The sequence below is a fragment of the Capsicum annuum genome, chromosome 1 (assembly GCF_002878395.1).
Source record: "Capsicum annuum cultivar UCD-10X-F1 chromosome 1, UCD10Xv1.1, whole genome shotgun sequence".
In the NCBI taxonomy this organism is placed as follows: domain Eukaryota; kingdom Viridiplantae; phylum Streptophyta; class Magnoliopsida; order Solanales; family Solanaceae; genus Capsicum; species Capsicum annuum.
The window spans coordinates 10,662,636-10,674,556 of record NC_061111.1 but is presented as its reverse complement, the minus strand read 5'-3'; positions in this window follow the sequence as shown (position 1 = coordinate 10,674,556).

The window sequence follows — 11,921 nt, the reverse complement described above, 5'->3', positions numbered from 1 at the left end:
ATAGATTATAAGACATAGTACTATCTTGAAAACATAATAACTAATTACATGGTCCTTAATCATTCATTGGGGCATTTTGACAAACACTTGCATGACATGAACTTGTATACATGCTAACATGATATGGTTTCACTATTCAACTCACATGAATAATTCATCAAACACATAATACTAAACAACATGTGAGCATCACAATTTCAAATACCAATTCACAATTTGAAGGTTTTAGCATGAATTCACATGATACTACACACATAATAAATAATTTCACATGAATCTTGCAACTAATCATGGATTAGGAACCTCATTAACATGATAGTCATGAATACATTAAAATCAAATCATGAAATTCATCAAATCCATTAACTTGTAGTTTCAAAAGGTTTCTTGAACTCCAAGGGTGGAAGGAAATCCTTGGATGAACACTTAACATACCTTAAAGCTTGAATTCTGAAAGATTGATGGATTTCCTTGAACTTGGATTCTTGAATGTGACCAACTAGGGTTTGTTCTTGAAAAATTCTAGAGAGAATGAGTAAATTTTGCCTTTTGGATGACTTAATTACATGTTTTGGGGGATGATATAAGATGAGAAAAGACCCATTTACCCCTCTGGATGCGGGTTTTAATTAATGAAAACTAGACTAGCGATGCGCAGACCGATGCACCACATCATTAGCATCGATACAATAGCCAACGCGCCGCATCGGCTCACTGGAATTTGCACTGGGAGCTGCATAAAAATACGCATCGATGCAATAGGCAATGCGGCGCATCAAAATCACATCAATCCACTGGTTTGGACTTTCAAACGTGCCTCAAACGAAGTCTGCAAAATCCAAAACTTGTCCGAGAACACCTACTGACATTCTAGACCATGAATTAACCTAAAAATCGATATTTAAAGGTCATAAGGGTCGTGAAATAGGATCGCCAACTTACGAAGGTTAAAATAACTCTAAGTATGAACACTTAGCTGAATTTTTCTAAGTCTGGGACCCCTCACTAGCTTTTATAGAACTGAATTGAGCTTAGGATTTTACGGGGTCTTACATCTTTGTATCCTCAGATGGAATGAAAGTGCGTTTAGGCCTAGGCAGATCCTGATTGTCACTAACATAATCATTGGATGCCTTGTTCACACCATAGTCTCATAACAATGATGTGTATCTTGTACGATGCATTTCTAGATCAAACTCTGAAGAAGGTAGTTGATGCCCATCACTTAAATATTCATCATATGCCGCAACAAATAAGCCACAATCCCTATAAAACAGAATAGTAGGTATTTTATAGGTTGTTGTGAGCTCATATGTAAAAGAATATATTTAAAAGAATAAATGATACATACAACGTGCCGCTTGATTGTTGCACAATCCCATCAACAATTTGAAAATCAAATGGATGTTGATCCGATTTTTCCTAGTATGCTTCTAGTAGTAACCAGTCTATGTGATCTTTTTATTCAAAAAATTCAGATATTGTTAAATAAGTTGACAACATTTCAGCAAGCTCTTCTATCTCATCAGTATGACCTCTATAACATTTTAACGAGTTATACACATGAATACATCTTTCCTTGAGCACTATGACAGCCAACACACAGTGAAACGATCCCTTATAATTTATTAACACATACACCTCGTCATCCAAATGACATGAAATACCGGCTGGAATGCATAGTCCTTGAATAATCTCACAAATTGATCTCTCTACAAAAGCAACTTTTATTGAACAAACATTTTCGTCTTGCGAGCTAAGATCAATCTCAGATTGAATTCGATGATAATGAGTGTATGTGTCATGGATGTAGTTCTTGAACATGCAATTAACTGTGGTAAATCTATATTCACTGGTGGTGTCCAGTTTTGCTTTCTTTCGAAGATAGTAGAATACCACATCGATGTACTGTAATAGAAAATTAAAATATATAAGAATATGTGATTTATATAAGCCATGCATAAGATAAAGTGTAACACAGTTGCTACTTATGAATTTATAACAACATAATATATGAATAATACATATAACAGATTAATTATAGTGGTGACATTTTTTTTCATATGTATCACAATGATGCATACGATTATCAAATGTATCACTTTGATATCTGTTACTAGAAAAGCTAAATTATACTGCAAACATCAATTTGGTTGGGTTATGTTATAAAAATCAACTTGTGCTTAAATCATAAAAATTAATGAAACTATTATTTGTTATATATATTTCTTTGAGGCATACCTCACCATTCTAACTTTTACTCGATTCGTCCATGGCATAAAATCAACTTCTTTCACCGGGTGTGCAACTACAAAATCAAGCTTTGGTTTTAGGTCAGTGTATTTGGCCATGTAGTGCTCATCCTTCCCTTTCCTAAAATCAAATTATGATTCCAATCAGTTGTAGCACCCCAAAAATGAGTCTTGAGAAGTCACAAGGTGATCAAGACTATGAGTAGCTTTAAGCTAACCCTATCAGCCTTCTACTAAATTTGAATCCCATAATAGAGAAAATATAGATATATCATTAAAAATGAAATGCAGAAATCTGTAAATTATATGAAATTACTAGACTAAGGAGTCTGGACAATCAATACTAAAAATCTGAACCATAACTAACAGTCTGACAAGACTTTACTACTAATAACTTAAGAGCCACTGGGACAAACCCCCAGCTGACTCGAACCGTCTGAAAACGCTAAATCAACTACTGTACTAAACTGAAAACTGAATAAATGGACCCCAAACTATGAGGAATCACTAACTATAGGGATGTAGATGGAAATGCTCGAAATCACTCACGCTGCTAGAACTGAGCACCTGAACCTACATTATGAGAAAATTTAGCACATAGACGTATATGTGGATCAGTACTTCGGGACTGTACTGAGTATATGGGGTTGATGTGCATAGTAAAACAATATCTCAATATTTTCATAATTTGTAAAATAATGCATGCTAAATGTAGATGACTCACATAAGCTGGAATATCTGAAAACTGAAAATCATAATCATGAATAGCAAAACATGCTGCATAAATCTAGTGAATTATAACATTTAGTTTCTAAAAGCTGTATTGGAATTATGTCTTTTAAATCATACTGTCTAAGTGTAGGAAAGACTCACTTCTGTATTTGTAAACTGAAATCTAAAATCTCATAGCTAAATCTATATGTAAAGCAATATCTGAATAAAATTGTGAGCCTATACACTTAGTTTCTAAAAGTTGTTTTGTAAGTCTTTGCTATTAGGATTACTCTTTTCTATAGGGGGTTCTTCTAACTGGCATACACTCTGTGAGCTATCATAGTGTCCAACGTCTAATTCTCTTATGGAAAAACCTCACGTTAAGGACAGGTGTCATACTCTTGTCAAAGAGTATAACCTAATCTAAGTGATCACATCTGTATCTGTCATCCATATAGAAATAGGAATAATTTGATAATTTGAACCTACGTTGGCTCGTAGTTCTGGGGCATGTGAACATACCCAACTCGATGTTAAATACTACTCCCTTTAATTTGTATGCTCATTCTGTTGGAAATTCGCGTTAAAAATTAGTATAAATGGTTTGTAATGAATACCAACTGTATATCTGTGTATTTAAACTGTAAATGAAACTGTAAAGTGGATTTCATGTCTAAGCTGAGATCAAAAGATCAAATCTTTATTAAAAATCTGAAAATAACTAATCATGGAATGCTTAAAGCATAGTCATTCTTGAAATATCAACATACAAACTAGGGCTTAATGACCTATGAATCAAATTCATGTCAAAACATCATAATGTTCATGCTTGATAATGTAAATATTGATAATTAATTTAAAATCTGGATTTTACTACAATACGCATGAAAATACAAAAATAGTCATGCAATTCATCATCTAAATCACTTAAAATTTCTTAATATTCAAATAGCAATATTTGGGTATGAACCCTAACTTAAAGCTCATGTAAGTTCATATAAAAATTAGCTTTACACTAATTTTGGGCACAAGGATGAAGCGATTATCCTTGTTGAAAAATCCCACATACCTTAATTGATGAGGACACTTGATCATGGATCCCTATTTGTGCTCTTGAAGATGGATTCTTGATTATCTTGAAATGAAAACCTTGAATTTTGAGTTTACTTGGAGAAAGAACGGTGGAATTTGGATTTCTTGGAGATAAAGGTTTGATGCTCTAGGGTTTCTTTGAGAGAAGTTTGATGAATAATAGGTATAATAGGCTTAAAATAAGTTTAATCTTGTGTTTTTCATGAGTTGGGGCTTGGGAAGACTAAACTACCCTTAAAAAAAATCAACTTCGAAAAATTGGAAGCCAATTTTGGCACTCGGCGCGACGAGGTACCTATCGCGGTGCCATACTGGAAAAAGGACGAGTCCCATTTTGGCCTCTAGCGCGATGCGGCGTAATCGCATTGCACCACTGAAAAAAGGACGAGTGGGAACTGGAACTTCACCGCGACGCAGGCCAATCGCGGTGCTTTTTTAGAATCGGACAATTGTGATTCTGTCCTTCACCGCGACGCGGTGCCTGTCGAAATGCCCTACTATTTTCACTAAAATTACTGTAACTTCTCAACCGAGTATCGGATTAAGGCAAAATTAGTATCGTTGAAAAGTTGGTTCAATTATTTACAACTTTGTAGGTCTATAACTGGAAAATTCGACTCCTATCAAGAGTTATTCATTTGTGAAGTTGACCTTTGACATTCTAGGAGTTAAATTGGGCTAGAAAAAGTGCGAGGTATTACTTCAGTATTGAGAGTAATACATATATATGATATTTTGAAAGGTGATTCATCAATCTTACCTACTAGTTTGTGTTTTGAACATTCCAACTGACATCAAAAGATAAAACTTAGAGAAGAGCTCCTTAGCATATGGTCCATAAATGTTGTGACCTTCAAACAAGTATTTCAACTTTTTGCACGACTGGATGACTTCTTTATATTTTGACCTAGAATAAAAAACATTGACAAGTGGTGACTGATATAGTTTTGAAGGATACCTATTTCTCTTGGCAGGTTTCTTCATGACATATGACAGATTAGTTTTACAGACAGGAACCTGAGAAATAGCTGCAATAACGTTGTCACTAATATAAAACTAGCTATCAGTGTTGCCTTGCTGATTACATGTGTCAATAGCTGCAACAACACTATTAGTGATCCCTGTTAGATAGGCAACTGGCAATGGTGGTACATACAAGGTAATAGCCTTAGATAAATCTTCATCTGTATTATGGTCTTCTTCAAATTCCTGTGAGATGTATGAAAAAAGTGAACTTAGTGTTATAATGTAGTTTATATTAGAAGTGCCTAAACTATCTATATGTATCATAATGATACATATGGATCAATATGTATCATTATGATTCATCTGAAAAACTTACATAACAGATAACCAACTTTTGGTACTTGAATCTTTTATCATCTTTAGATAAGATTAAAACATTGTTACTAAAAAAGTTGTTATGCAACAGATAAAATAAGTCTGTGACCATTATAATGAACAACTTAGACTTACCAAATAATAACAAATAATATTTGTGAGAAATTACAAAACAATCTTCGTTATAAGTAAAACTATATTACCTTTGGGCACTCGTCCCTTAGGCCTTCATCTATTTCAGCAGCTATATTATGCATATCTTCTTCTTGCACCTTGTTTGTGTACGAACTCTCAGCCTCCTGTTTGACGTATGTCGAATTGTACTTTTGTGTGAGATTTAATTTCTGATATGAATCAATTTAATTATTTGTATGTATCAAATTAATACAAGTTGAACAAATGTATCAAATTGATACATCTGGAAAACATAAGGAACACATAACAAATATTTCTTACTGAAATATTGATTAAACTGTCTATATTTATCAAGTTGATACATATGATGTCAGATGTATCAAAGTGATACATATGAGTAACTTAGTCATTACATATACACCATTATATTAACAGTTTCAACACTTCCAAAAATAACATATAAACTATTTGAGGCTAATATTTTGAGCAAATAGTGATAACAAATAGATCATATACTTAAGTCAATTTAATTACCTTTAAGCATTCCTCAGATCCTCCTTCATTGCCACCTACTTTAGATGATTGTCCATCATCCTCTACAACATTGTCACTTTTAGCATCCGTGTTGAGCTCATTAAGAGATTGAGGAGGATCCCCTTCTCTATCAAAAATATCTTTTTCACTTTCATGCACTGAATAATGAGCAACCTGCAAGATAAAAAAATATAATAATATGGTAACACAATGATATTAATGATAAATTGTGAATACCTTGCCACATGAAGCAAAACTTTCTTTCACAATTTGCAAAAATCCTGTATAATGGTCCACCATAAATTTTTGCAGATCATTGAATTTCATGTCAACCTACATTGTGAATAACATTTTGAATTTCATGTCAGCCTATAATCTTTTTAACATTAACACAACAAACCAACAAAACGTTATACTTACATAAGTCTGAACATAAGACTTTATGTAGTCCAAATCTGACTTGGATAGTGATTCCTTTTCCTCTCCAGTAGCAGATGCTTTATCGGCATCCCTCATCTCAACATTATGCACAATTTTATCTTTATCCAAGGAAACATGATGCACTGAGCGATCTTGATGAAACTACCAAATGTTTATCTTTGGACAACTTCTTTGACTAGTTTTGTGTCTTTGATACTTGTGAACTAAATTTTTTTTACTCCTCAACTAATTTTTGTTTCTTCGCAGGAAGGTGTGAAGATAGACCAGTATCAATCCTCATATTTTTTAGAAGTTTTGTATTTGGAGGAATACTAAAATCATCAAATTCATGAAGAAATTTAGTCGGAGTAGTCCTTTCAGATTGTTGTTGTACAGATACTGTCTGTGCTACATTTGTACCATGATCTGTTGGATCAAATGTCAAAGGGTAGGGCAAATCAAGTTGGTTCAATTCTTGTGGTGACGGTGATAAATTCCTGTATACAGCTACAACAAAAATAACACAAAAGACCTAAAATTAAAAGTATCTTAAAAATTAACAATACACATACAAAAGTATCACTATAAAAAAACACTACTTTACTAAACATGGCATCCATCAAATCTTCGTATCTAGGCTTTGGTTTAACCACTTTCCAGTTCACCATCCTTGGAATTAAATTGTGAACACGAACGAAAAGTGATTCATCAACTTTAGAACAACATTCATGCCATCAAATCTGAAGAGCGTATGACATGCCACTCAGAAGGTAAAACTGTTGCACCTTATTCATCGATCGACTAATAGAAGCCATCAGTTTTACAAAAGTCAATTTTTCCCATGAAAAACGACTATAACTTCCGTCATCCACCATGTGGAAGTATCGGGCAGGGATATTGATTTTATCTAATTAGGATAACACAAATGTGTGTGTAAAGGAAAATATCCCAATTTTTACCGCATCTTCCACCTTTTTCTCTATTTTTTATTCAAAAAAAGTTTGACCAACTCACTTTTTTTCATATTTGCTGTCGAATACAGATTTTTTTTTGTAATCAACATGGTAAAAGGTCTAAATAATTGAAATCATCTATGTTGTCGATGCATTTCAACTCGGTAATGATAGTAAACTCGTACAGTGAAAATTGAAGAATTGTATTGTTGACCAATACTTTTAATTGATCCTGATATGGGTGTTGGACCTCTAAGGTCATCAAACACCTTGCTATCGAAACTTGAAAGTTACAATTAGGGAGGTCCAGAAATAACCCAAAACAAGTGCTTCTAAAAATTCTGATTCCTTCATCCTTCAGAACTCCTTTAATCCTATCTACTACATTGATGTTGTGTGCACCCATCAAATGAAAACCATTTAAATATTAGAATATGTATGAAACATTCAGTGTGAAAAATGTATCACCCATTAATAACATATGAATTACCTATTAATCAGAATAATAACTATAACAACCATATAAATCACCATAGCACAATAAGTATCACCAATTAAATATCAAGAATATGTATCAAACATTCAGTGTGAAAAAATGTATCATCCATTAAAAGCATATGAATCACCCATTAATTGAAATAATAACTGTAACAACCATATGAATTACTAGAACACCATATGTATCACTCATTAATATAATATGAATCACACATTAAAAATGCAAAAACGGGGATTTGGGGATATGTTCAATGGATTCTTTTATGTTTACCATCTATATGTATCACTTGCGAAAACAATACCTGATTCAACGGGGATTTGGGAATATCTTCAATTTTCTCCCGATCTTCCATTTGCGTGTCTAAATCTTGGTTTTTAGCAGCAAAAGTTTGTCTTAAAATCTTTAATTTTTCAGGATCGTTGCGTTGCTTTGACCTATTTTCACTAAAACCTAAATGGGTGTAATCAAAGTTGTCCGGAGTAAAACCCAGAACTTAATTACTAGTGAGAACGCCTTTTTGTGTTTCAATTTGGGAAATTCCCAAGCTGAATGAGGGTGAATCTTCATTAGCCATTGAATATTAAACAAATAAACACAAAAGAAGTAAAAGAATATATGGATATTGACTTGTCTTATTAAAAACTAACTTAAAACCCACGTAAACAAACAACTAACCTCTTTGAAGTAATTGACAAATTTTAAATTTTAATGATGAAAGATTATGGTTCAAATCAGTTGAAGTTGTGGAGAAGGAAGTTAACTCAAAGTCTGCTGATATGGGAGAGATTTTAAGGGAGGAATTTGTGGGAAAAAAAGTATATGCTTCAAAGGATGAGAGAAAATCACGTTAATAGAGGAGAGAAAATAAGGTATGAGATTTACAGCATACGTATCAACACTAAAGTTGCAAAAAGAGATTTTATGTAATTTTTAAAATGGTAAGGAATATTTGGTAATACGGTGTTTTAAGTTTGGAATTTGTATAATTTATCCAAGAAAAAATTATGCTTGAGATGAAGAGATTATCTGTAATACATGAAAAGATTATATTAAACAATAGCTAGTTATTATTGTTATATAGCTATGTATATAATTATGATGATGATAAAAGGCAGGGGGAAAGGGGACTAGACCATAACTCCCAATATACATCAGTGATTGTTTAAAACAATCTAGCAAAAGGAGAATGACAAAGCTATGTACACTTGCTAAGGACTCTCAAAGCTTTTTAGGCTAAAATAAAATTAGCTTATAAAAAAGTTGACCTTATCATATCTAATTCTCATTTTAGTCATCTGCATTTTATCAAGAAAATAGAGACCTTTTACACCTAAGGTTTGTGGCTAATTTAGCTAGAAAATCAAGTTAGTAGTGTCTTCAACAACACCCTTCAAGTCAAGGTTGTTCTAGGTTCAAAATGGTGGTGCTATGATAGAAAAAAAGTACTAGTAAAATCAAGAACATGGTTGAGTGTTTTGATTATCAGGCGGAAACCTTAAAGTTTTAGGTGTTAATATGTGTGTTTGAACCTCTGGAGCACCCATGACCCCTAAAGGAGAGATTGTATTGATTTCATCCTTCTAGATCAATTCAAGCCTTATTGATTTCATAATCTTCATTATTACTTAAGGTGAAATTGAAATCATAAAATTTACTAGTAATTAAATTTTTTGAGGCCTCAAAAATTTAGAGGCTGATAGCAAACATTTTACTAAATACTAAGCCTTACCTTGAGTCACCCTTGCTGCCACTTAGCATGGAGGAGAACAAAATAGTTGCTATTGGCAATTATTCTTCATATATTCTTGGCGAGATTGTGTTTGATATACACGTAAGAGTTTCATCAGTTAAATCTCTGTAGCAATTTAAATGTGTTGCTAAATCATTTTCCCCCTTCATATCCCAACCTTCATTCATTAAAGCACATCATCAAAAAAAGTTTGTTGTCGAATCATCTATCAATTTTCCACATTTTTTCAATCGTCAAACCTTCATTAGTAATTTAGACTATGAGAAAAATAACTTGTGAAAACAACCAATTAGATTTTTCCTTATTTGAATACTTGAATGAGACATGTTTTATTGAACTTTGTCATCTTGAATCTCTCAATGGCCTAGTTTGGTTATGGAACGATGATCGAGATGTTGCTATTTGCAATCCTTTCACAAGACAATGTGTTTTTCTTCCTAAATTCATGAACAAAGAAATTAAGTTGATTCGTTACTCCTTGGGTATGGATCCCACTACCAATATCCTTAAAGTTCTAAGGGAAGAATTGACTATTATTGTTGAAATTCAACATTGGAGAAGGACAAGTCATGGAGAAAAATTCACTGTTACGCCCGATTTTCCCCTATGATGGGCAATTGTGTTCATATTGATGGGTCATTTATTCCGTGAACTTTTATGATGATTTTGTACATGATCACATAGCTGCATTCGACGTTGGAAAAGAAAATTTTAGAACGATCTCATTTCCACCTGGGGTAAAATTGTCCCTTGCCCTTTTTTCACCAACTATTGTGGAGATAAAGGAAGAAGTTGCACTTTTTGTTCACAAGAACTTTCGCAACCTAAAAAGAAGCAGGCACGTGTTCTAAAAGGCATGCAAAGTTTGCTGCCGTTGGTGATGACTGATGACAATGTTCTCATGTATGTTTTAATCGATGGACAATATGGGTGAAGAAACTAATTGAGTTACCTTCAATTCAGACATCAAACTAAATGTGAAGAAAATTATGCACTGTGAATTTACATCCACCCTTAAAGAAGAAATTATATTGATTCCATCCTTCAAAATCAATTCGAGTTATATGGAGTTTGTGTACTCATTGCTGTTCTTCTATGACACAAGAAACAAGGAATGGATAGAATTTAACCTCCTTATTTTTACTCTATTGGAATATAATATTCCTTCTTTGTTTACTTAAATTGTAATGGTCAAATTGAGTAACAACTTTTTTGTTATATATAAAATAGGATAAATGACGAGTTCAATTTTAAATATGTGAGTTATTATGTTATTTCAGTTTTAATCTTTATATTAGTCAACTGAGCACATCAAATCTTCAATTAACAAAAATGTGTGATAGTAATTCTTCAAACTAACAGAAGTTAAATATTTAACAAAATATTATTCAAAAATAAAAAAAATGAAGCAAATAAATTTTCACTTGACCTCCTTATAAAAAAGAAAAAAAAAATCACCTCTTTTATGTCGCCTTCCTAAGAAGCTGTCAGAAATCATATGCAAAACATTTAGTGAGAAAATTATACTCCAAAAATGCTGACATCTCTTGGTCATAATATTTAATACTATCATTGTTTAAAAGATGGAAACAATATATTCCTATATCGTTTGGGATATGTTTTATAATATGTTCAACAATAAACGTACAGCTTCCTGGCTCAACGGTGCAGCACATCACTTGTCTACTGTAATTTAAGTATATAGGCATTAGGCATTGGCTTGGAGTGGACATGGTATGGCATATATTTAATTATCATATTAAATTATAATTTTTTGATATTGTGATTTTGATATTATGATATTTGGTATGATTATGATATGTGGTACTATACCTTTTAATTTTAATTTTTTTTTATTTTTCATCCAGTATTCGATATCCATATTGGAGTTCGACTAATTCAGATTCGCGCCGGGTAGAGCTCCATTCGGGGGGTAGTGCTTCCTACCTAGGATTTTTCCATACCCAAGGCTCAAACCCGATCAACCTTATCCACTGCACCACATTCTTTGGTGGTATATCTTTTAATTTTCAATGATAATTGATATGATATTCTTTTTTTAAAAAATTGAAACGGTGCATTTTCATTATTAGATATTGATAAATAGTATACCTATTTAAATACTTATTGAATATCATATTGAAGTATATAGTTACAGAAATAATTCATATATATTATCAAAATACTAACAAATATACTATACAATATTTGTATAAAGCTAAATATTAAGA